We start from the raw sequence: 23,872 nt of genomic DNA on the forward strand, positions 1-23,872 counted from the left end.
GTACATAGTTGAACTCCTGTAGCACATCTGATACCTGAAAGTTGCTGCAGGTGATTTCAGTGCCAGGGGACTGCCCTAGATTGCATAGGTTTATTAACTTCCTGCAGGTGCCTGCCTACAGCCAGGGAGAAGATAGGCAGCCAAAAACACATTATCACTCTCTGGATGCATATCAGGCTTTAAATTTAACTATTTCTTTCATATTAATGCAGTCTTAGTCATTCTCATCACACAGTTCCTGTATCCAAGTGAGTATTTGTTTTGTAGATATGGAAACAGAATTGAGATGAGAATTCAGATACGTTTTATTGATTGCTTAGTCCATGATTCATGTTTTCTCTTAGTGACAGGTTCATTTAATTTAGCAGACATTTATGAACCACCTACTCTTGTTACCAGTGATACAAGGAAGAAAGGCAAGGAAGAAGTCCTATGGATAGTTTACAGTCTAATTAGAATTAAGACATATCACGAAGGATCTAGAAAGTAATTCCTAGGCAACATATAAGGAAATCCTTGATAGTGTGACAGATAATATATTCAAGGTTTGAGGAATTTAAAATAGGAAAGAGTACCGTCAGGTGACTTTTATCAAGGAAGTCTTCATGGAGGTGGTAAGACTTGGCCTGGACCTTAAAAGAAGTGTGGCATTTTGATTTGTTATCCTTTTGGCCTTGGTTTCTCCATTTGTAAAATGGGGGTGGGGTTGACCTAGATAATTTCTAATATTCCTTTGAGTTCTAAAATTGACCCTGTGTATGTCTGAGAGGAGCGTGAAAAGTATTTTAGAACAAAATGAAAAAAAATTCCTAATTCACGTATTCATTCCACCAGAAAGCTAGGCAGCACAGTGCATAGAATGCTGAATTTAGAGAGGAAGAGACACAAGTTCAAATCCTGACTTAAACATGTAACTAGCTGTGATTCTGAGCAAGTCACTTAACTTCTCTTGGCATCAGTTTTCTTATTTATAAAATGAGGAAAATAGTAACTCTTACGTCAAAGTGTCATGTGGGATCAAATGATGCATGTAAAGAACCTTGCAAACCTTAAAACCATATGTAAATGCTATCTGTTATCATTATTAATATTAATAACAAGACTACTTCTTTGTCTAAGGCATTGTATTGAGTGATGGGGAAATTCAAAATTACATGAGATATAGCTCCTGCCCTCCAAAGGCATACAATTGAGTGTGCACACATGCATGCAACGAGGCGGTGTAAAAGCCACACAACTGAAATTGCTCTCTCCTCAAATTTCTTAGGGTATGTTTGCATTTCTTCTTTGCTCATCACCCTTTTACCTTGACTCCCACTCCTTTTATACTTGAGGCTTTCCTCCTATTCTATTTTAAGCTCTTTGAGCTCTCTCTTGTAGGAACAGTTCTGGTTTTCATCTTTGTATCCTTAAAATTTAATATCTTTATTTAATTTAGTATCTTTATTTAATTTAATTTAATATAATTATTTAATAATAATATTAAATAAAATTTAATGCCAGAAGGATCTGGAAAACTCCAAGAAGCAAGTTCTAGGGGGCTGGCTGAAACACATAAAATTAAAAACAAAAACAAACAAAAAAACAAAACCTTTGCCAAGAGTTACACAGCTAGTACTTGTCACAGGTGGGATTTGAACTTAGGTCTTCCTGTCTGCAAGCCAAGAACTAAATCCACTACCTCATTCTGCCTCCCTTGCAGGTGATGTGTATTTAATAAATGCATTGGATAAATTGGATGAGTGGAATAAACAAAATACAATAGGTGTTAAGAATAAGGACAATCACTAACAGGAGATCAGTGATAGTGTCTGGTAATATGTGATGGTTTTACTTGATTGAATGTTTCCATGACCCAGAAGTAGATCACAAGTCACCTGTGCCTTCTTATTCTGTGTATTTCTGATCAGTGCTCTCCTATACATCCTTCAGAGAGGAGCTTCTCAATGAGGTGGGGACTTTTCTTGAGAACTTTTTAAATTCCATGGGTACCAGGCCAGCACTTAGGGGGCTGGGAATTAAAGAGCAGAGGACAATATAGAATTGAAATGGATGACTATTGGGTTGAAGTTGGAGAGAAAGAAAGTGTAATAAGAGCACAGCCTGTAAAAGTACTGAGAAGTGAGGGGATTGAAGGTCTTGAAGAGGGCAAAAAAGGGTGCAGGTGTCAGAAGGTTGAAGAAAAGGGAAAGGTGGAATGTTTGGAGCTTAATGTCAGATAAGTGACTATTATGGTTTCTAATTAGTGAAGTGGAATACTTATGGACAATGGCAAGGTCTGGTGTGTGATGATGCTTCAGATCTCTCACCATTGCAGTCTGCCATCCCTCTCTCTCCTCTCCCAAACTTCCCTGTTTATATTAAGGACACTACCACCCTTAAGGTTTGTATCCTTAGAGTTTATCTTTGATTTCTTCACATTCCACCCCACTCCCATTCTTTCCAATTATTTCTCATTTCTTATCAATTCCACATGTACAGTATCTTTACCATCCTTCTCCTTCTCTCCATTCACACAGCCATCCCCCTACTTCAGGACCTTTTTCTGGAGGTAACAGCCTAGTCATTGTTCTCCTTTCCTCAAATATCTCCTCTTCCACCTATCCTGTACACAGAAGGCAGAGCATTTTAGAAGATTAAAGCACCTATTTTGACCATCTCTCTCTTCTGCTCCAAAAACTCCGGTAGCTTCTTGCCATGTCTATGAAAGGTCAACTTAAATGCTATGTCATTCATGAGGCTTTTCCAGTGCCCTCTTCAAATTACTTTGTAATTAATTTATATATTGTTGTTGTTATTCAGTCATTCAGTTGTGTCCTACTCTTTGTGACCCCACGGACCATAGCATGCCAATTGTCCACGGGATTTTCTTGGCAAAGATATTGGAGTGGTTTGCCATATCCTTCTCCAGTGGCAAACAGAGGTTATGTGACTTTCTCAGGGTCACACAGTAAGTGTCTGAGGCTGGATTTGAACTCAGGTCTTCCTCACTCCAGGTCAAGTCCTCTATCCACTGATCCACCTACTATATACATATGTATATACATATATATTTAGCATTTATTCATATGTGTTGTTCCTTGTTCCCCTAATAAATATAAAATCCTTGAGGCAGGGACAGTTTCTAGCACAGGGTAGGCGCTTAATATATGTTGACTCATTGATAGTACAGTGTAGGCACTTAATGCATGTTGATTCATGAATCAATTTGGGTGACTCTTTACATCAGTTAAATTTTTGCAGTAAATGATAATTCACTGTCAACTCTTTTTGCCCCCTTATATTTCCCACAAAACAATCAAAATACAAAAACTCTCTTTTAAGCAGTTTCCTTTAGTGAAAGTGATGGAGTATTGCAAAAGGAAGCAAGAGCGTTAAGGATTGCACACTTTTCAGGTCATCTATAAAGGTTAATTATCCTGTTGACAAGCTACAAGTGAGATGTTTCTGGCCAGATCAGTGAGTTGCTAACAGTGCTATGGAAACTGAAGCATGAACACATTGACATTCTCACCGTAAATGACACCAGAAGTAAATAACCCGAAGCTAGGTGGGAACAGAGAACAATAAAGGAACTGGCAGAGTTGGTTTCATCATGCACCCAAAGGCAAGAAGGAAAATAATTCCACAGGACGGTTGGTCTTTTTGACTTACAGGGTTGATGACAAATATAAATAGACCACCCTGGAGATGATTGCAGTTTATGTGCAAACATCTGTTACAGAGGATGAAGAAAGAGAAGAATTTCGTGAGGAATTTGATGAGACCCCTCCAAACCAAGAGGACATATACGTGAGTTCTGAGTGTTGGTTCAAGGATACTGAAAAATATGCCAGAAAATGAGGTTTAGGATTAAGAAATGAAAGAGGCCAAAAGCTTGTCCATTATCCAGAAGCTTCATATTTGTGTGTTATTTCTTCTAGAAGGTAACTGGAAAGGTTAGAAAGTGTTGAGCAACACGCAGCATCACACAAAATAATAATTGACTATATCTTGATAGATTGGAAATGGAGCAGTAGTGTTGTATACTGGGAAGGGCACTAGCTTTGGAGTCTGAAGATCTGGGTTCACATCTTACATCTATTGCTTACTCCTGTGCGTCTTGGGCAAGTCACATAAACTGTCTGCTTTCTCAGTTTGCTTGTCTATAAAATGAGGAGATTGGGTAGAGTCAAGCATTTATGTAGTGCCTCCTATGTGCTGGGCTCTGTGCTAAGTGCTTTACAAATAGGATTTCATTTGATCCTCACAAAGACCTTGCAAGGGAGGTGCTAATATACTCCTTTTTGCAGATGAGAAAACTAAGGCAAACAGAGGTTAAATGACTTGCCCAGGATCACAGAGCTAGTAATTATATGAGGCCTGATTTGAACTCAGGTCTTTCTGAATTTAGGCCTGGTGCTCTATCCATTGTACCACCTACTACTTCTACTTCTACTAGATGGCTTCTAAGAACCATTCTAATCCTATGATCATCAGTCAACAAGCATTTAAACACCTGCTATGTGCCAGGCACTTGCTAGGCACTAGGGGTACAAAGCCGAAAGCAATGTTTGTGTTTTCAAGGAGCATGTGTTCTGTTGTAGGAGACAATATACTCATATGTGTACATATACATATGTACTATATATATAATTTTAATACAATGTGTATAAAATTAACACAACGTAACTTTTGATGGGGAGTATACTAACAGCTGGGAGTGGAGTTGGGGATCAGAAAAGATGTCATGTGGAAATGTCATACTTGAGCCAAATCTTGAAAGAAATTAGCAGTTCCAAGAGACAAAGGTGAGGAGGGCTAACATTCTAGTAGTGAGAGACAATAGCCAGTGCAAAGGTACAGAGATGGAAAATGGATTCACATTTTTGCATGAAGAACAGAATGGAAGCTATCTTGACTAGACCATACCGCGTGTCAAGGAAACAACTATATGACTTGTGGTTAAAAAATTCCTTTTATTGTGTATTAAATCTCTGATTGTGACTCTACGCCTTCCCTCAAACCCACAGGAGCTTTATAGGGACTGTTACAACAAGGCCCTCCTTCTAAGGTGATCCTACATTGATTTACAAATAAAGTCAGGGACAAGAGCAAAATGCTAGGTGAAGTATGCAGGGACATCGTACCTACCTTTACTATACATACTTGATAATTATTTTTGTGCTGTATTTTGTCCAGCATAAATAAATGTCACTGTTCTTTGTTCACTTTAAGCGAGGCAAATCATAACTATAGCATTCTCCTATTCTCTAAGCCTAGTAATCCTGTCAATTAAAAAAAATTAGGTTATTGTTTATGAAGCCATGCAGAGGCTCTTTGTTTAGATATTCAGTAACTCTTCTTTAAATAGTATGTCCCAGAATTTAGCCAGGAGTTGAAACTCACTCAGGTATCAGTCTGAAGATTCTATTCATTTAGATTTATGGGGAAAATAAAACCTTTTGAGTAATTCAGCCATCTCTTCTGCCAATTCTTTCAGTACCTTGGCATGTAGGTTATCCAAATCTGGTGACTTGAACTCACCAAGTGTGACTAGGTATTCATTCTCTTACTACCTCCCTACTTATCTTGGCTATTTTCCATTTTTGTTCTGTCCTTTCCGGTCCACAAATTGTTCTCTTTGGTAGAGAAAACCAAAGCAAAACAAGAGTTTAGCAGCTATACATTTTCTCTATTGCTGTTGGTAAAATGTCTTTACTAAGGGTTTAGCATGCACAAAACATTGTGCTAAGTTCTGGGTTTGCAAACAGATAAGCCAGACAATTGCTTCCCCTCTCAGCCAGCAAGCCAAGAGACAACATGGAGAGGAGGTTTCAGCCGCAAAGTAGACGGAAAGGCCCAGAGGCTCTTAAGGTGCAGTAACAGGGCTGATGGCAATGCTGCTGTACCTTTGCCATTTCCATAGATGAAACCATATCTATTGCTTGTATTGAACTACTTCACAATGCCAAAGACTTTGGTGGTGAGCACTTTCTTTTCTGGATTATCAATAACTGTGGCAGCTGAGGAGGTGGGGGCTGCGCAAAGTCGGGTGCCAGGAATCTCCACAAGGGCTTCTCCCTGGACTTTGGCTATGGAACAGGATTTGGATGGAAGCGGGGCTGGTGGTTGAGGGTTGGGGTGTCACTCTTCCTAGGGCTCAAGTAGTGATGCTACCCCTTCTCTGAAACCTCATTTGCTGTCTTGTATAGGATTTAAAAAATACTCATCTCTTTCTGCTTTCTGACCAGGCGGTCTGTTGATTGTTTGCTTGCACTTTGCTAAAGAGTGGAGGTGAGAGAAAGGAATCTAGGCTACTGGTTGAGAAGGTTGATGGGGAGGGAAGGTTATTATGGCAAAGAGGTAACTAGTTGTTTGAAGTAGCTGGGGTTGAGAGCTTGGAGGTCATGGGAGCATGTTGGGTGGGCTAGGGAGAGTGGAAAGGGAGGAATTTAAAAGGAATTTTTGATCCAAACTCGAGAGTACCAAATTTAGGATTTTGTTGGTAGAACAGTGTTTTGTGATGGCAAATGTATTTCTGTCAGTGGCAGCTGATATGTATAATGGTCTCCACTCTCCTCTCTATTCGTGTCCTCTCATCCTTTGTGACCAAATTAAATCCCATGTCTTCAGAAAGCCTTCCACAGCCACTTTGTACCCTAGTGATTTCTCCCTCTAAATTTTTTATAGAGTTCATTTTCAGTACTATTCATAGATAGATGATATAATGACTATCTATAGATAGCTATAGACAAGGCATTTATTATACACTTACTATGTACCAGGCGATTTTTAGTTTTGTTTTTTTTTAATCTCTCCAAACCCTAGTTACAAGAATTACTGAAAATAAACAATTATCAAATTTTTCTTACTTTGGCAAAGTGGGAAGCATGTGATTTGCAAATGTACTACATTGTTCTGTATACTGATAGAGCAAATTCTTTGCAGAAATACTGGCTAGTTTTTCAACATTTTGGCAAGTAATGCTTTGTACTCTGTTAGAGAATTGTAAGCTCTGATTATACTTTTAAAAAAATAAAGCTTCACTTTGCCAGTCTATCACCCCATGGGAATCTTGAGGAAAAACATATGCCAAGCAGTACACAGAGCATATACAAGGCATGATTGTTGTCTTGAAGGAGTCTTTTCAAATATTACTTGTTTTTTTTTAATAATAAGAGCATTGTTTTAAACTAATGCTTAAGCTTGTATAATGACAATTATATTAACAGATCTATATTCAGCCTTAGTCTCTCCTCTGAGCTACAGTCTTGAATCACCAACTGCCTATTGATTATTTCCAACTAGATGTCTTATAGGCATCTCAAATTTAACATGTCTAAACCAGAGCTCATTATGGTTTTTTTTCCACCTCTTTTGTGAACTTCTCCATTTTTTCCCTAGGACACCACCATCACTCATGTTCTTATCCTCAGAATCATTTTTTGAGTCCTTACTTACATTCACCCCCGCCCCCCATATCCAATCAGTTGTTAAATTTTACCTCTACAATACCTCATCCATCCATGTATCTACTCATCCATTAATGAAATTTAGTAAGTATCTACTCTATGCTGGGGACCATGCTGGGTTTAAGGGGATACAAAGACAAAAGTGAAATAATCTTTTCCCTCAGGAAGCTTACAATCTATCTGGATAAAACAGTACATCATACATATATAAATATAGACAGCTTATTACTATTATTATTATTTTTAGGCATTTGGGGTTAAGTGACTTGCCCAGGGTCACACAACTAGTAAGTGTCTGAGGTCAGATTTGAACTCAGGTCCTCTTGACTCCAGGGCTGGTGGTCTATCTACTGTGCCATCTAGCTGCCCCTATAGACAGATCATATGGAAACTATATACAAGCTAATTTATGGGAGGAGGTAGATACTAGTAGTTGGATGGGATCATAAAAAGTTTCATGTAGAAGATGGCACTTGAAGTTGAATCTTGAAGGGAATTAGGAACTCTAAAAAGTGAAGGCAAGGAAGGAGAGCATGCCAGGCAAGGGGGAAAGCCAATGTGAAGAAATAGAGACAGGAAATGGAATGCTGTGTGTGCAAGGGCAGTTTGATTGACTCATATGGTGTGTGAGGGAAATATGTAGTAAGCCTGCAAAGATAGGAAGGGATCATTTTGTATATAGCTTTAAATGCCAGGCATAGGAGTTTATATTTTGTCCTAAAGTTAAAAGGACTTTATTGAATAGGGGAGTAACATGGACAGACTTACACTTAAGGAAAATTACTTTGATCACTTTGGCAGGAGAATGTGAAATGGATTGGAGGGGGGAGACTAGAGTCAGGTAGGGACTATTACAATAGCTTAGGTGAGAGGTAATGAAATCTTGGACTGAAGTGGCTGCCTTGTAAATAGGAAGAAGTAATATGTGAGAGGTGTTGTGAAGGTAGAAGTGATAGATTTGGCAATTGACTTGAAATATACAGGAAAATATTAATTTTGTCTGATCTGTGAATAAAGATACAAAGAAAGTTCCCATGTCAACTGAATTAGTCCTTTCCCTACAAAAAGAGTTTCACATACAGTATTAAAATTGGTTTTGCCTGAAATTTCTAGGTAATTATATGCACATGTGGATTTTGTGTATTTAAAAGAATGTTCTGTAGGTTTCTAGTTTTCATCTTATTGTACCTTCCCTTCTTAGTATTCTGGTTCATTTCTGTAGTCAAATCCATAATTTTTAGCATGACTGATAGTTTGACTATTAGTGTTTGCATATACTAATTAATGCATATACTATCTTTAATACTAGAGTTTTTCTTAGTATGAATGTTTTGTTGTTCTTCTGTTTTAGTCATGTCTGACTATTCATGACCTCATTTGGAGTTTTCTTGGCAAAGATATTAGAGTAGTTTGCCATTTCCTTCTCCATCTCATTTTACAAATGAGGAAACTAAGACAAACCGGGTTAAGTGACTTACTGAGTTTCACACAGCTAAGAAGTATCTGAGGCCAGATTTGAACTCATGAAGATGAGTCTTTTTGACTCCAGGCCCTGCAATCTATCCATTGCATTGAATATTTAGCAGTGAGTATTGTAGCAGTTTAGGTGACACGAAAAAGGTAAACGCTAACCACTTCAACTCTGGATGCTATCTGTAACATCCAGATGCTATTTATACTGATATCTATGGAAGTCAAGTCTGTTTTTAATGTAGACTTTGAAAATTCTTGAGGAAAAGGTTCAAAAGAGCTTCACTTACTGGTTCAATTTTTCTGGGCACTTTTGAATGTGTTTTTTGTTGTTCGATCAGCATTTACAAAGTTTCAAAATTCCTTTCTTAAAGAAATCTTTATGTATGGACTAACCTTGTTCATTGGTTTAATAGATAAATGCTCATATGGTATGTTTTAAGAGCTCCCCAAATTTCTTTCTGCTACCCACATATCTACTCTAACATTCTGTCACAGAATTTGGATACCTGCTGTTAGAATGGGTACTTTCAGTCAAGTATTATCTCCAGAAGGTCCACCTTATCCCTTATTACCTATGCCATTCATTAAAAAAGCATTTATTATGAACTTACTATGTGCCAGTTAATGTGTGAAGCATTGGACATATACAACAATAGGCAAAAATAATGGTCCTGGTCCTCAAAGAGTTCACCTTCCAATGGGGGAGACAACAGGGAAAAAACAATTGTCCATGTAAGGTCTGTACAATGTAAATAGAAGGTGATCTTAGAAGGAAGGCATGAACAGTGTGGATTAGGGTAGAGGAGACAGAGAGTGACCTCTCACAGAAGGCAGTATTTGAGCTGAGTCTTTGAGGAAGTCATGGAAGTCAAAAGGCAGATGTGAGGAATAAGAGCTTTCCAGCTAATAAAAAATACATGGTATTGGGACGTGGAGCATCCTGGGTAAGGAACAGCAAGCAAGCCAATGTAGCTGAATTGTAGAATATGTGGAGGATAGTAATGTGGAAGCAGACAGAAAAGGTAAGAAGAGGCCAGTCTGTGAGGGGCTTTAAAAGCCAAATAGAGAGGATTTCATATTTGATCTTAGAGGTAATATAGAGGGGGGTAGGGTAACATGGTCAGACTTGTGATTTAGGAAGCTCACTGGCAGCTGAGTAAACGATGGACAGGAATGGGGATACCCTTGAGGCAAGGAGACTAATCTTCAAGATATTTCATAGTTGTGGTGTGAGGTGATGAGAGCCTGTACCAGGGTGGTGGTTTTATAAATGATGAGAAGGAATGTATACTAGAGATGTTGTGAAAGTAGAAATGACAAGACTTGGTAACCAATTGCCTTTGTGGGAGGAGGGAGGAGTTGAGGATGACATGGTGGTTTTGAGTTTGGATGACTATGACCATGGCAGTATTTTTGACAGAAATGAAAGTTAAAAAGAGGGAAGGTCTAGGGTAAGACAATGAGTTCTATTACAGATACATTGAACTTGAGATGTCTAAGGACATTAAGTTCAAGATGTGAGTCATTTAGGAGCTCTGGGCTTCAGTTTCTTCATTTACAAAATGAGTAGGTTGGTGTTCTCTACATGATTACTAAGGTTCCTTCCAGCTTCAAGTCCTATAATCTCATGATCCTATGAGTTACAACTAAATTATGTATTTAAATATTTTAGATACTGTGATTTCCTTCATGTGGTTACTTCTTCCATCAACATTGCAACCCTTATTTGACTTAGTAAGTCTTTAAGAGTTGCTGTGCCTGAAAAGTTAATCGCCTTGCAGCCAAAGGTGATGGTGAGACTCTCCCAATTTAGTTGGGCCTCTCCTCATATGACAGATATACATCTATTACCTGCACCATATTCTAAGTTTATACCTCAGGGTTACCACACCATGCTGAGGTCACAGAAAAGGATTTTAGTGAAGGAAATATGCCTTGGTACATGTTAACTGAGAGGTTGATTAGTATTTATTTAAGAGAGAGCAGAGATCTGAGGGAATGTTACACAGGTTAGTTTGGTTTTAATTGGAGGAAATGCAAAAGAAAAAGCAATAGCCAGGCTCCAATATGGCACCACAGTTGAATTCTCTAGGCAGCATCAGGGAACTAGATTCTTAATAACTAGAGGTTAGACTGAGATGTATTAAAAAGAAGGGAAATGCTAAATGAGTAGATGCTGGAAATACCGACCAGTTATCTGCCTTGGCCTGCAGGGAAAGGAGGGACAAGCCATTCCATCTCGTTGTCCTCCTGCTACCAGTTGCTTGCCTGAGCTTGCCCTACTCTGGATACTACCCTCCCTCTTTCCAGCTGTGCTCTTCTGCCTCATACCCTGGGAGGTATCCATATTGAGGCCAAACCCTTAGAGATATTGATAACCTACCTGAACTTTTTTTCTCACTGATTAAAAAACTCTAACCTTTTCATAACCTCCCTATCCTGGTGATTCTGAAACCTCAGTTATTATTCAAATCTCATCATTCTCTGTCACCCTCTATCCTATGTCTTATTCCCATCCCCCTTTTCCTCTAAGGTTCACCCAATCTATATTTATCATCCAGTCAAGACTCTGGTACCAGTTATCTACTAAAATACAGGACATTCTTCTTTCTCTTGGTGAGTTCAATGCTTTGTTCATGATGTTTCTATCTCCTCTCTAACTCCTGGCCTTATACTAGGGGGCTTCAACATACTTATTAATTCTCCCTCAAATACTCTAACTTTTGAGTCCCTCAATTTACTCATTTCTCATGACTTGCTCCTCTTCCACAGCCCGCATGAGGCAGTCTTCAATCCCATTCACCACAGTGACTTTTCCAAACTTTTTCATCTTACCCCATACCTCTTGTTTGCTTTCCTTATCCCCATCCTCTTAGCTGAGAACCTTGTTTCATATTTCAATGAAAAAAATTGAGGGCTTTAATTAAGAACTCCATCTTTCCTTCCTCTTCCTTCCTCTTCATCTCACATCACTCAGATGCCTTTCATTACTATCTTCTCCATCCCTCTCACATGAAGAGATGGACCTTTTACTTGCCAAGGCTGGCCCCTGTACATAACAAGGATCCCATTCCATTCCATCTTCTCTAGCAAAATTCCTTTCTATCATCTCTATTCTCTCACTAATCTTCAAACTCTCCCTGTCTACTAGTTCTTTCCTTACTACCTATGACCATGCGTATGGCTCCTCCATCCTCAAAAAAACCTTCACCTGATATGTCCATCCTAGGTGGCTGTCAGCCCATATTTCTTTTCCTTTTTGTAACTGAACTCCTGAAGAAGGTCTTCTACAATAGTTGCCTTCTCTTCCTTTCTTCTCATTCTCTTTTTAAATCTTTGTGGTCTGGCTTCCAACTTTATCATTCAATTGAAACTGCTCTCTCCAAAGTTACCAGTGATCTCTTAATCACCAGATCGAATGATGTTTTTTTTTTCAATCCTCTTCCTTCAAATATAACCTTAAAATAAAATATAACTTTAAAAAGGTAATAAGGGACCAGGTCATGAAGGATTTTTAAGGTCAAAAAGAGGGTATTATATTTGATCTTTGGGGTAATAGGGAATCATTGTGATTTACTGGAAGGGAGAGAGGGGAAATGATATGGCTTGCACTTTAGGAAGATCTCTTCAATATTTGTGGCTAGGCTAGAGTGAAAAGAAACATGAGGCAAGGAGACCAACCAGAAAGCTATTGCTGTAGGCCTGTCCCCACTTTTTATCTTCCTGCTCTCACAGATACTCTTGGTTCAAGTGGTATTGACCTTCTTGCTGTTCAATGCACAAGATGCTCCACCTCCAGAATTTGTGCCTTTTTAATAGCTGTCTCCCCTACCTGAAATTCTCTCCCTCCTCATCTCTGTCTGCTAGCCTCCCTGCCTCCCTTCAAGTCTCAGCTAAAACTACACTTTCTATAAGAATTCCTAATTTTCTCAATAGTAGTACCTTTGTGCTGCTGATTATCTTCAATTTCTCCAGTATATATTTTGTTTGTCTATAGTAGTTTGCAAGTTTTCATCCAATTAGCCTGTGAGCTTCTTGAGAGAAGGTTCTGTTTTTTGCCTTTATTTGAATATTCCTAGAACTTAACAAATGTCTGGTAGATAGTAGGTGCTTAATAAATGCTTATTGACTAGTAACTATGGGAAGCTGTGATAAGGCAAAGCTGACTCGTGTATCTGGGGACTTCAAAGAATACCTCCTTAAGCTAATTTACAAGGAATGTGATTTTAGAAAATAACCATTTAAACTTAGATTGAACAAACATTTTTATGGATTCTAGTTCATTCTCATCAAACTTGTCATGTAAAATTTGAACCCTCACTTTGGAGATGTTGAAACCAATTTAAAAAGGATCTAGCAATTCATCTGATATAATGGAACAAATGAGAAAGAGAAAAGAGAAATTGTGAAGTGTGCCTTTTGGTTTAAAAGCATGCTTAAACATTCTCTATGCCTTTATTAACAGATATTAAAAATGAAAGAGAACTTATGTGGTATCACTTTACATGCAAAGGACAAAGGGAATTTAAAGAATGGGAGCTTCGTGTCATCCCTATTCCAGATGCCTTATTCAATTTTATGTGCTTGTTTAAAAGCCTTTTTCATAGGTACAATGTGTGATGTGAAAGCTAAACTTTTACGTTTGCTACTCTCTAATTTATGGAAGTATAGCTACCACTTGATCCAGATTCATGTCCTGTGTAACTGTTTGGGAGAATTGTTCTGCAGAATTCTCCATTGCTCTTAGCTAGCAGACTTTACATGGAGAGCAGAGCTGTGGTTTATCTTGGGAGCCAGATGACATGTATGTCAACTGGTGGTCAGACACCAAGGAGAGTTAGCTAGGTCACCCCTTAAGCGGCATGCAGGGGTTGCTTGCTACATTTTACTATACTTCAAAGCTCGGTAAAAGAAAAAGCATTAGACTTTTTTTCATCAATGTTTTTCACAAGTTGATTAAATACTGAATGATGCAGGATTAGAAAAGTATGTTGAAAGGGAGGGAAATGCTGAATAAGTAGATGCTTAAATTAAATATAACTCAATTCCCAGTTTTTCTTAGGTATGGCTGTCTTTTGTAGAAACCCTTGCCCTAAGATCCATGTGGTTCTTAAGTACCCAGTAGTACTGGATGACTAAAAGTCAGGCAGGGCAACTGAGGGCAGAGAAATCAACAGCACAGTGAACAGAGAAGGCTTTTGGGACCAGGATCAGTGCACTTGGAGTTACATTGGCATCATCTGCCTGTGAAACTGGTCATCTTGGAAAGATGGCATTGCTTGGAGCAATTACTTAGAACAGTTATTCTTGGCTAATAGGTGGTCAGTTATTTTTCTACAGAAATGTGATAAAGTAACCTTAGGAACTATTATTGACATAAAAATATTCATATTTCCCATAGGTAAAGATGATGGTAATACCTCTTAAGAATTTTATGGTGCCCTTCTTTTTGAACCTATTAGATAACAGATAAATTACCTTGTCATTTTTAGCCCTGCTCTAAACTATAGAGAAACATGTTCAGACCAACCCTGGATTTTCCAACAATTGAACTCTACCTATTCAGATACATGCTTTAGTGAGATCTACCACGATGTGTTTTTTTGTTTTGTTTTGTTTTGTTTTGGGCAATTGGGGTTAAGTGACTTGCCCAAGGTCACACAGCTGGTTAAGTGTCAAGTGTCTGGTCAGAGACTGGATTTAAACTCAGGTCCTCCTGACTCCAGGGCCGGTGCTCTGTCCACTGTAGCACCTAGCTGCCCCTAGGATATGTTGAAGTAAGCCAATGATTTGGCAGAATTCTCAGTGGACATTACATTTACTTTGGAATAAAGCAAAAATGAATTGTCAAAAGAAAGGATGTTTTGATATAAATAGCTGTATAAATTAGCATGAGTTCACAAACCCCAGAATAAATTAGGCTGGCTTTTAATAATCAGAATGTAACTAAGTAGAAAATGAAAGATGGTGTGGTCTGGTAGAAAGAATGCTGGTTCTGAAATGAGAGGACCTAGGTTCAAATCCCATCTTTGATGCCCCACAGCATATTAGCCTCCATGAACCTCAGCTTCCTCGTCAGTAAAATCAGGGAACAGCCTCTAAGGTCCCTCCCAACTCTTTATAATTCTGCAAAATAAAATATATAATATAATAACATCTTTTCTTTTTCATATTCATTTTATTGATTTTTTTTCTATTTATTTAGCCTTCATTTAAAAATATGTTATCCCCTTTCCCCTACCCAGACAGCCATCTTTTATAATGAAAGAAAAAAAAAGAAAGAAAATAATTCAGCAAAACTAACAGATATATTCACTGAATCTAACAGAATCTGCATTGTTCTATACACCTAGCTCCTTACCTGGGCAAAAAGGGAGGAAGGCTCAGCCTAGCCATACCCACTGAGATTAGATGCAACATCTGGGGTACGGGTTAGAAGGTATTTGTGGGATGATTATATTTTTACTTAAGGTTATTTAAAAGTTTTGATTAGATAGGCTCTGAATTTTAACTACCATTGCAACAGGAATAATAACTGACATTTATAGGTCATTTTAAAGTTTGCAAAGCACTTGTAAAGGTGCCATTTGAAAGCTGAGAACAACAGACTTATAGTGTTTGTAGGAGATGGCATAGTGTGATGTTGGGCTAGAGGGAACTGGCTAGGAGGCAGAAGACTTGTTTGGGTCCTGGCTCTGTCATGCACTACCTCTATGCCTTTGGAAACCTCTCCAGGCCTCAGTTTCCTCATCAGTACATTATGGATAGTGACACTTGCACTCCTTACCTCATAGGGCTGTGGGGAGGATCAAATAAATTAATGTGCATGTAAAGCACAATGTAAATGCAAGCTGTTTTATTAGCAATAATTTTAGTTAATACAGACTGAAAATTTCTAACCTTTCAAAATGTAAAAGTGGTAGTCAGTAAGTAACCTGAGTCACCAGGGAAGACATTTTTATATCATCACTGGATATATGGCACCCATGGCTAGGGCTTTTATTATTTTAAATCATTCAGTCTTACTAGGTGTAGGAACCTAATGAAACACATGCAAAGGGAAAGGCTTAAGGTATGATTTCAGACACTCCCAGATTCTTATGTTTTAAACTGCTTTTGTTTCTTTATTGTTAGAATGGAAAGAAAAGCAAATTGCTTTAATGGTTAGGTCAGTCAAGACCTTTTTTGTTTTTGTTTATTTACTTATTTTTGTTTTTCTATTATGCCTGTTTGTAAAAAGGTATGAAGGAAAATGGTCATGATTTACCAACTCTGTGGGAGTAGCAATGATCCTGCATGTCCCTTTTATCTACCATTATTCTATTTATACCAGGGAAAAGGTGGAGGTTAATATTATAAAAGTCTGTGGGCAGTGATGGAGAATCTAGAGCAATGGTAGCAATCCCTATTGACTGAATAACCCAGAGACCAATTTCATGTTCATTGGGGTTTGCCCTTTCTTATCTTAGTGCTTCCTTTTGGAAGTTAGGAATGGTAGTTTGAATACCAATTTCCATATAACCTTAAGCAAGATTACTTCCTCAAGTTATGAAAACCATTTTCTTCTGAGATTGTATTTTTTTTTTTCATGGTGAAAGGTTTAATGTTGGGAAGATAAATGTCCACAATCAAAATGTGTGAAACCAGTTGTTCCTTGATGTATAAGGATCAGAGACACTTTCAGAAAAACTGACTTTTTATTTTCATTTGTTTTTCCATTCCTTCTATGAGGATAATTGGGTAAAAGGAAAATGAAGGACACATGTAGACAGCCATATCAGAAAAAATATCTTCCAGCTTCAGGGATATGGTTCAACAGAATTACAAAATAGTGGTAATGAAGCACTTTAGCTCTCTTTCCAAAGCATTTCTCCTTTTTAGTAGGACATTCAGTCCCTTAGCATTTTTATGAAAATATTTTTGAACAGTAAAGCATTATTCCAGCATCCATGTGGTTTGTGCCACATCCCACCCATTGCCTGAAAAAATATTGCTTCCTTTTTTTCTCACTCTTTTCCTCAGTTTTGCTGTATTTAGTTTGTGAGTAAGATTTCTTTTATGTAGGTTGTAATTATGGTTGTGTGCTTTGATAATTTATATTTTTTAAGTGATGGCACGAAGGCAGAAAGAGTATGATGAAGAAAAATATCGTATCTGGACTGAAGACACCTGATTTATGTGCCATCTCAACCTCTTAGAAAATACTGATTTAGGTAGTGAGATAATTATTTAGTCAAAAGAAAACAAGGAAGGTTCCTAATATATTATGTGGACCCTTTGTGGTAAATTTATAGGAGGACAAGGAGAAGAGTCATACAGGTTGGGCAAACATGGATGGGTGTGATCCCATCATGGGAGAGAACATCCTAACATATCAGAGATTCATTTGAATATTCTATTATTTATTTTAAAGTAAGTTTTAAAATTATAATTCAGAAATTATGATTTTTTAATTATATGTATTTCTCAAAATTTGTAATTGCCCTTCCTTCCTTTTTTTCATTTTATATCCATTTTATTTCCACCCATATAATCCCATCTTTTCCTGGCAACAGAGAGTAAGAATGAGATAAAAAGCAGTTTACTAAAACCAATGAATATATTAACCAAGTCTGATAGCGTAACGCAATTCTCTGTACCTACATTCTATCTCTCCAAAGAAGGTAGGGAGGTACATTTTTTCAATTCTTCTTCAGGAACAAAATCGGTCAGTATAAACTAAGAACATCCAGAGTTTTTTGTTCTTTGTTTGCATTGTTGCCATCATTATGTTTGTTGTTTTCTCCCTTCTGCTTACTTCGTGTTTCATCAGTTTGCATATTTCCATACTTCTCTGAATTCTTCGCCTTAATCATTTCTTATGGCCCAATAAAATGTTCTATTACATTCATATGTAACAATTTGTTTAGTCATTTCCCAATTGGGTGAATGTTAAGCTAGAAAAAAAGATAAAATTAATATTAATTGCTTTGATTATTTGTTCTATGCCTCCTTTGTAATTTCTCCAAACCTGAGGGAGATTTATCCCTTTGGTACTCACATAACTTTTTTTAATCATGCAATTAATATATTCAACTATGTAAAGCAATTTCTACTTCAAAAGCAAACAGCACATTTATAAAATTAAAAACTTATCCATGCCAATCTTCAAAGAGGCAGGATAGTAATTTAAGTCAGGTTTCATACTGTCATGTAGCAAGAAAAGTTTTCTTTTGAGAAACCTCAGTTTCATTCCTATTTACTTTTTTTCTGAAGATAATCTTATATTAAATTTTTTAGGCAAACATTGAATAAACTGAGTTCTATGCTACATGAGAAGGGAGAGAGTCTATGAGAAAATACCAATGCTAGGGATTTTTTTCCTCCAAAAATACTAAATATGAAATTATCTGTATACCAAGAATATGTATTATGTTCTAGAATTGTTGGTCTCTTTTTTTGTTCAAAAGTTTCTCCAATAAAAGAATATTTCATGTCCTCAGATTAGGATTTATATATTTCATCAATATATTTCAATGCCCAAAATATGGCTAAAGTTTAGGAAATATTGATGTTAACTATTTCTTTGAAGACTATGAGAGTACTCAGTAAGAAGGTGGAGTAGTTGACTACTTGGAGTGCCCTTCCCTCCTCAAAACCATCTCAACCTAGTCTTTCTCTAATTTTCCTACTGTCGCTTCCACAAAATTCTATAAAATTGTGATATTGGGTCCCTGTTTCAGAATTTTTTTATGAGGAAACTCAGGACACAGGATGTGTGGACAGGATTACTCAGACTAACTATACCTTTTCACCATTTGACCTAAGATTGACCTTTTGGTTAGGATTCAAATCAAGGAGAAATACATTAAATAATAATCTATGATTATATATGTATATTTACATATGCATATATGTGTAAATATATAAATATATAATAGAGAAATAAGTTGAATAAATAATTATAAATAATTACTAGCTGCCTTAAGTTGTCCATGAAATTGTAACTTTGTCTTGAAACCTATCCCGTAAGGTCTTAGTTTTTTTTTAAAATAAGAATTATATGAATTAAAAGTTTTAAATATAAGAATATAATTTCTTTTGTAACATGACCTGTCTCTTACCAATGGACAGGTATAGATATTAATTTTATATTTTATATAAATATCCAAGTTTTGATAAAAATGCATACTTAGACTATATGGCACTATCCAAATGTTATTCTTTTCCACCTTCCCTAAGTGATGTCAGACATTTGGTTGAAACAAAAAAATAGTCAACATTAGAGATGACTGATATTATGTAGACAAATGACCTAAATTCAAGTTTCTTGCTATTACCCAAATATTTTACAGTGTGTGGATGCAGTTGTATTGACAAGATATGTTTGCATCCTTTCCCAAATTGTCATGTGCTTGAGGCACCTCATCTGTTCCCAGTGATATCACTCTATGTACTTTATGAAAGTATAGTAGTTGATATTAATAATGACAAAATGAATCATCAAGAAAAGGTTAAAATATATTCAATCCACTTTTTTTTTAACAGCAGAACATATTGTTTATAAATATTTTCTTAGGAAATGAATACAATCAAGTCTTTTGGCACTTTAAAGGTTTAACTTCGGGTATTTGGGAATTAATTTATTCAGATCCCTATTTTCTGTGATCATGCCAGATAAATGAAAGCATAATGAGAATCATGCTTGAAATCTGCGTAAATCTTTGAACCTTTTAAAGAGCTTATTAGCTTTCAGCTATGGAATAAGGTTCTGAAAGGAAAATATTGGGCAAACTTTTTCTTTAGAGTCTGTTGAAGTTCAGAATTGAAATTTTATTTGATGGTCATTTGTAGGGTTTGTAATTAAAGAAAACTATTTTCTAGGGGCTGTGTGTGTGTGTGTGTGTGTGTGTGTGTGTGTATACATGTGCCTAACTATGTGTCTTAATGCTGACCTATAGGCAGCTCTTTGTTAATTTATGAGAAATTTAGTACTCAGTGAGAGGAAATGTTAATTACATTCTGAACTTCATTTTTCAGCCGAGGTCCCACAAATTGACTTTATGTTAACTTTATGAATAAATGGCTAATTCCCCCACAACAAGAAGGATTTTGGTTTTAACTTTTTTTGTATCAGTTTAATTGAAGCAAGCAAGAGTGTTTCTTGTATGAATGTTGTAAACCTATGCATTTAAATACTTTCTAATTTTTATATTTTAAAGCTTTCTTTATAAAACTACATGAAATACAATAACAGTTTTTGCTAGTGCAGTGATATTTTTAAGCTAAATATATTAATTTATGTAAGTGGTGCCCAGGATCCCCTCAGATGTAGGCCCCAGAAAGCTAGATTGGATTTGAAGCATTCTGTGGGTCAGGACATAGGTATTTACTAGAATAATCAGAAAGGTCAATTAGTACAAAGCAAAAAGCTTTTAATGATTAGTTAGGATTATATTTAAAAGATTTTTAAGGATTAATAACTGTGCTATTAATCAAATAACATAGCAAATTAAATCACAAGAAAATATGTTCCACAGGGGTACATTCTCCCAACAGTTGCCATGCTACTAATGGGAGGATTGTACATATGCAGAGATCACATATGATCAGGGAGTATGAAAGGAATACATGGGAACATGTTTTAGCTTGGTCGCACTCATTGAGGGCATGCATATGGCCATCCAACCCCCACATTGGATGTTTCAGAGCCCTTGATGTCCTCTGGTTATGTCAGTACTGTGCTCTGTGTAGGTCTTTGTTAGATATTGCATCTCTGCTGTATTTAACATCATATTCTCTGGGTACTTCTATTTATTTGTAGCTTTGGTATTCACTGAGTTGCCCTTTGATACCATTGGCTATATTTCATCTATTCTAACTTTTCAGACCATCCTTAGATCATTGCTACTACCTATTGGGGCGCAACTCTTGGGAATCTTTTCCTTTGCATGGGAGGGGCAAGTTCTTTGAGTCTCTATAGCTATAGTTCATAGCATAAGGGCTATGACAAGCATACCTAGCCAGGAAGCTATCAAAACCCCTGAGGTTTTCCTTTTGACTGGATTTTTAAAAGATAAATGATTAAAATGTATCTATCTATCTATCTATCTATCTATCTATCTGTCTATCTATCTATCTACCTATTTAATATTATGAACACTATCCAAATCTTCTATCCTCATTCGAAGACAAACCTGCCTTGAAAAAAAAGGTAAAAATAAAATCAACACATTACTCATGTCTGACAACATATACTTCATTCTGAGTGTAAATAGCAATTGTTTTCTATTGTGGCCAAAACTCTGAGGGTCTTCCCCACCCAGATGGATATCTTTGAGATAGTAAATTGGGCCATGTTTTGTCTCAATTCTTACCTAACCCTTAATCATTGGATGGGCGCGGCCTCAGATAAACTGAGACCTGGGAAAGACCTTAAATTAAAAAGGCCAAGATCACCCATTGCATCCCGGGCCATCACTAATCATCTTGACCTTGGTCTTCCTGCTGGACGCCAATTTCTGGAGGAGAGTGAGGTTGATGAATTTGCACAGCTCTGCCTTACTCAAATCCAACCATGCACATGGTCTTCTTCAAGAATGAAGGAAGAACAACCACCTCATTCCATACCTAGAAGGATTTACCTCTCTGCTGGGAGGAGGGGAGTCATGCTTCAACATCACTTCTATGAAGTCAAAACTTTTCAATTCATTGATCAGATTTCTGACATCTTTCTTTGTGTTTACTTTATTGTAGTTGCAAATTGGTCTCTAGGTTCCATTTACTTCATTGATTCATACAAGTCTTCCCAGGCTTCCCTGAATTCTTCATGTTTGTCACTTATTATAGCACAATTATATTCCATTACATTCACATACCCCAGTTTGCTCTACAATTCCCTAATCTCTGGGCACTACTTTGTTTCTCATTTCTTTGCTGTCACAAAAAGTGCTACTATAAATATTTTTCTATTTATGGTTTCTTCTCCTGGCTTTGACTTTTTTGGAATATAGGTTGAGTTGTAGTATCAAAGTGTATGCAAGCTTCAGTGGATTTTCTATTATAATTCCTCATTGTTTTCCAGAGGAGTTAGACCAATTCATAGCTCTACCATCAGTACTTTAGCATACCAGTTTTCCAACAGCCATTCTAACATTTTCTATTTTCAGCTTTTGTCATCTTTGCAAAGCTGTTGGCACATGCATCATGTTGTAATGGAATATTTGTATTTTAGGAGAGTTACTAAACCCAGGTATTAGAATACCACAAATGACTAACTTGACATAAATAAGAAGTACAAAAATGCTTACTTATCATTTAAAGATACAGTTGTCAAACACAGGGCAAAGATATATGCTGATAGTTTTGGATTGGATTCTGATCCTTAAGAGCATCTAGATCTTCTGTTCTTCTTTCCATGGAGACTATGCTGTAGGCCTGGCAAGTGTAGCCCACATAGAGTGGAGTATTTGTCAGTTCTGAGAAAGCTATGGTCACCCAAAAACCAGATTAAAAAAAGTCTCCCTGTGAAACTGCCATTGTTTCAAAGGCTTTTGTTTTTTATTGAAACAAAGATAACCTTTGTGTTCTAGGTGCCTACGTGATAGGCCTGCTGGTCGGTAGCAGTTCCTTGTTGCCATGTGGCTTGTAATTAAATTTGCTCCAGAGCCTAGCAACTTTTTCCTTGAAATTCTATCCTCAACACAAACGTATATTCCATAGCCTACCATATCTCTCCTACTGGCAATAGGTGCTTGACTGGGGTCATTAGAAGCTATCCCATGATTCTACTCATCCTTAGTAATGCAGGACCTGGGGACTTCCCCTCTAGGTTGAAATACTTTATGCCATGCTAGAGTAGGTGGTTTTATTGAAGTAGCTAGCCACAGGGTTAAGCCTGAGTAGGGAGAAAATTGAGGCCAAAAGAGGAGTGATAGATTGGGAGAGTAGTAAGTAAGGGATAGTTCATACATAGTACAGGAGGGTGCAAGATATTGGAAAAGGTAAAGGAGTCAGAATTTCAGGTGTCAGAACTTTGGAGTAGAGCAGTTTGGTTGGATCTGGATGTGACCATTCCAATGTTTGTCAGAAGTACGTTAGAGGTAGGTGTTAAAAAATCGATGAATTCAAGAACCTGTTATGAAATACTGCCATAAGAGCCTTTGGCATAGATACTCAAGTCTTTCAGTGTGTTGGTGGGGAAGGAATGCTGCAAATGAGGTGCTGAAGTCATAGAGTAAAGTTGGAAAGTGATTTGGTAGATGGTAGTGATTAAAAATGCTCCTTGGAAGGAAAACTGTAGCGTATTAGGACAACATACTAAAAAGCAGAGATGTCAACTTGTTGACAATTTGTATAGACAAAGCTATGGCTTTTCCAGCAGCAATGTATAGTTGTGAGAATTGGATTGTAAGGAAAGTTGAGCACCACAGAGCTGATGCTTTCAAATTGTGGTGCTGGAGAAGACATTTGAGAGTCCCTTGGAAAGCAAGGGAATCAAATCAGTCAATAATTAAAAAAATTAATTCAGATTATTTATTAGAAGGTCAAATGATGAAGCTGAAACTTAAATACTTTGGCTGCATAATGAAAAGATGGGGCTCATTGGAAAAGACCTTGGAGTTGGGAAAGGTTGAAGGCAAAAAGAAAAGGGGAGGGCAGAGGATGAGATGGGTAGATAGTGTAATGGAAGCAATGAGTGTGAGCTTAGACAGACTTGGGGAGATAGTGGAGGACAGAAGGGCCTTGTGTACTATACTCCATGAGTCGTAAAGAGTTGGACATGACTGAATAACCAACAACAGCAGAAACAAGAAGTGACAGTGGTAGGGAGAGGGTATAATTAGATGGCCTGAACTTAAAAGTAATTGAGGAATTGCAATGGGGAGCAAGAGGAGAATTTTATGTGGCAATGTTACCTGAGGCTCTGTGAACCAGAGTTGGTTGTTGGATGGGGGTTGGAAAGA

At 37.1% G+C, this 23,872-nt stretch overlaps 1 protein-coding gene across 1 annotated transcript in view; it reads left to right on the plus strand.

Annotated features, from left to right (window-relative positions):
* Positions 1–23,872, plus strand: part of WDR27 (WD repeat domain 27) — a 236,527-nt gene that overhangs the window by 104,671 nt on the left and 107,984 nt on the right. The gene's annotated exons all lie outside the window — the stretch shown is intronic.

This window comes from Vombatus ursinus, unplaced genomic scaffold, assembly GCF_900497805.2.
Source record: "Vombatus ursinus unplaced genomic scaffold, bare-nosed wombat genome assembly UNPS02010639.1, whole genome shotgun sequence".
NCBI classification, from domain to species: domain Eukaryota; kingdom Metazoa; phylum Chordata; class Mammalia; order Diprotodontia; family Vombatidae; genus Vombatus; species Vombatus ursinus.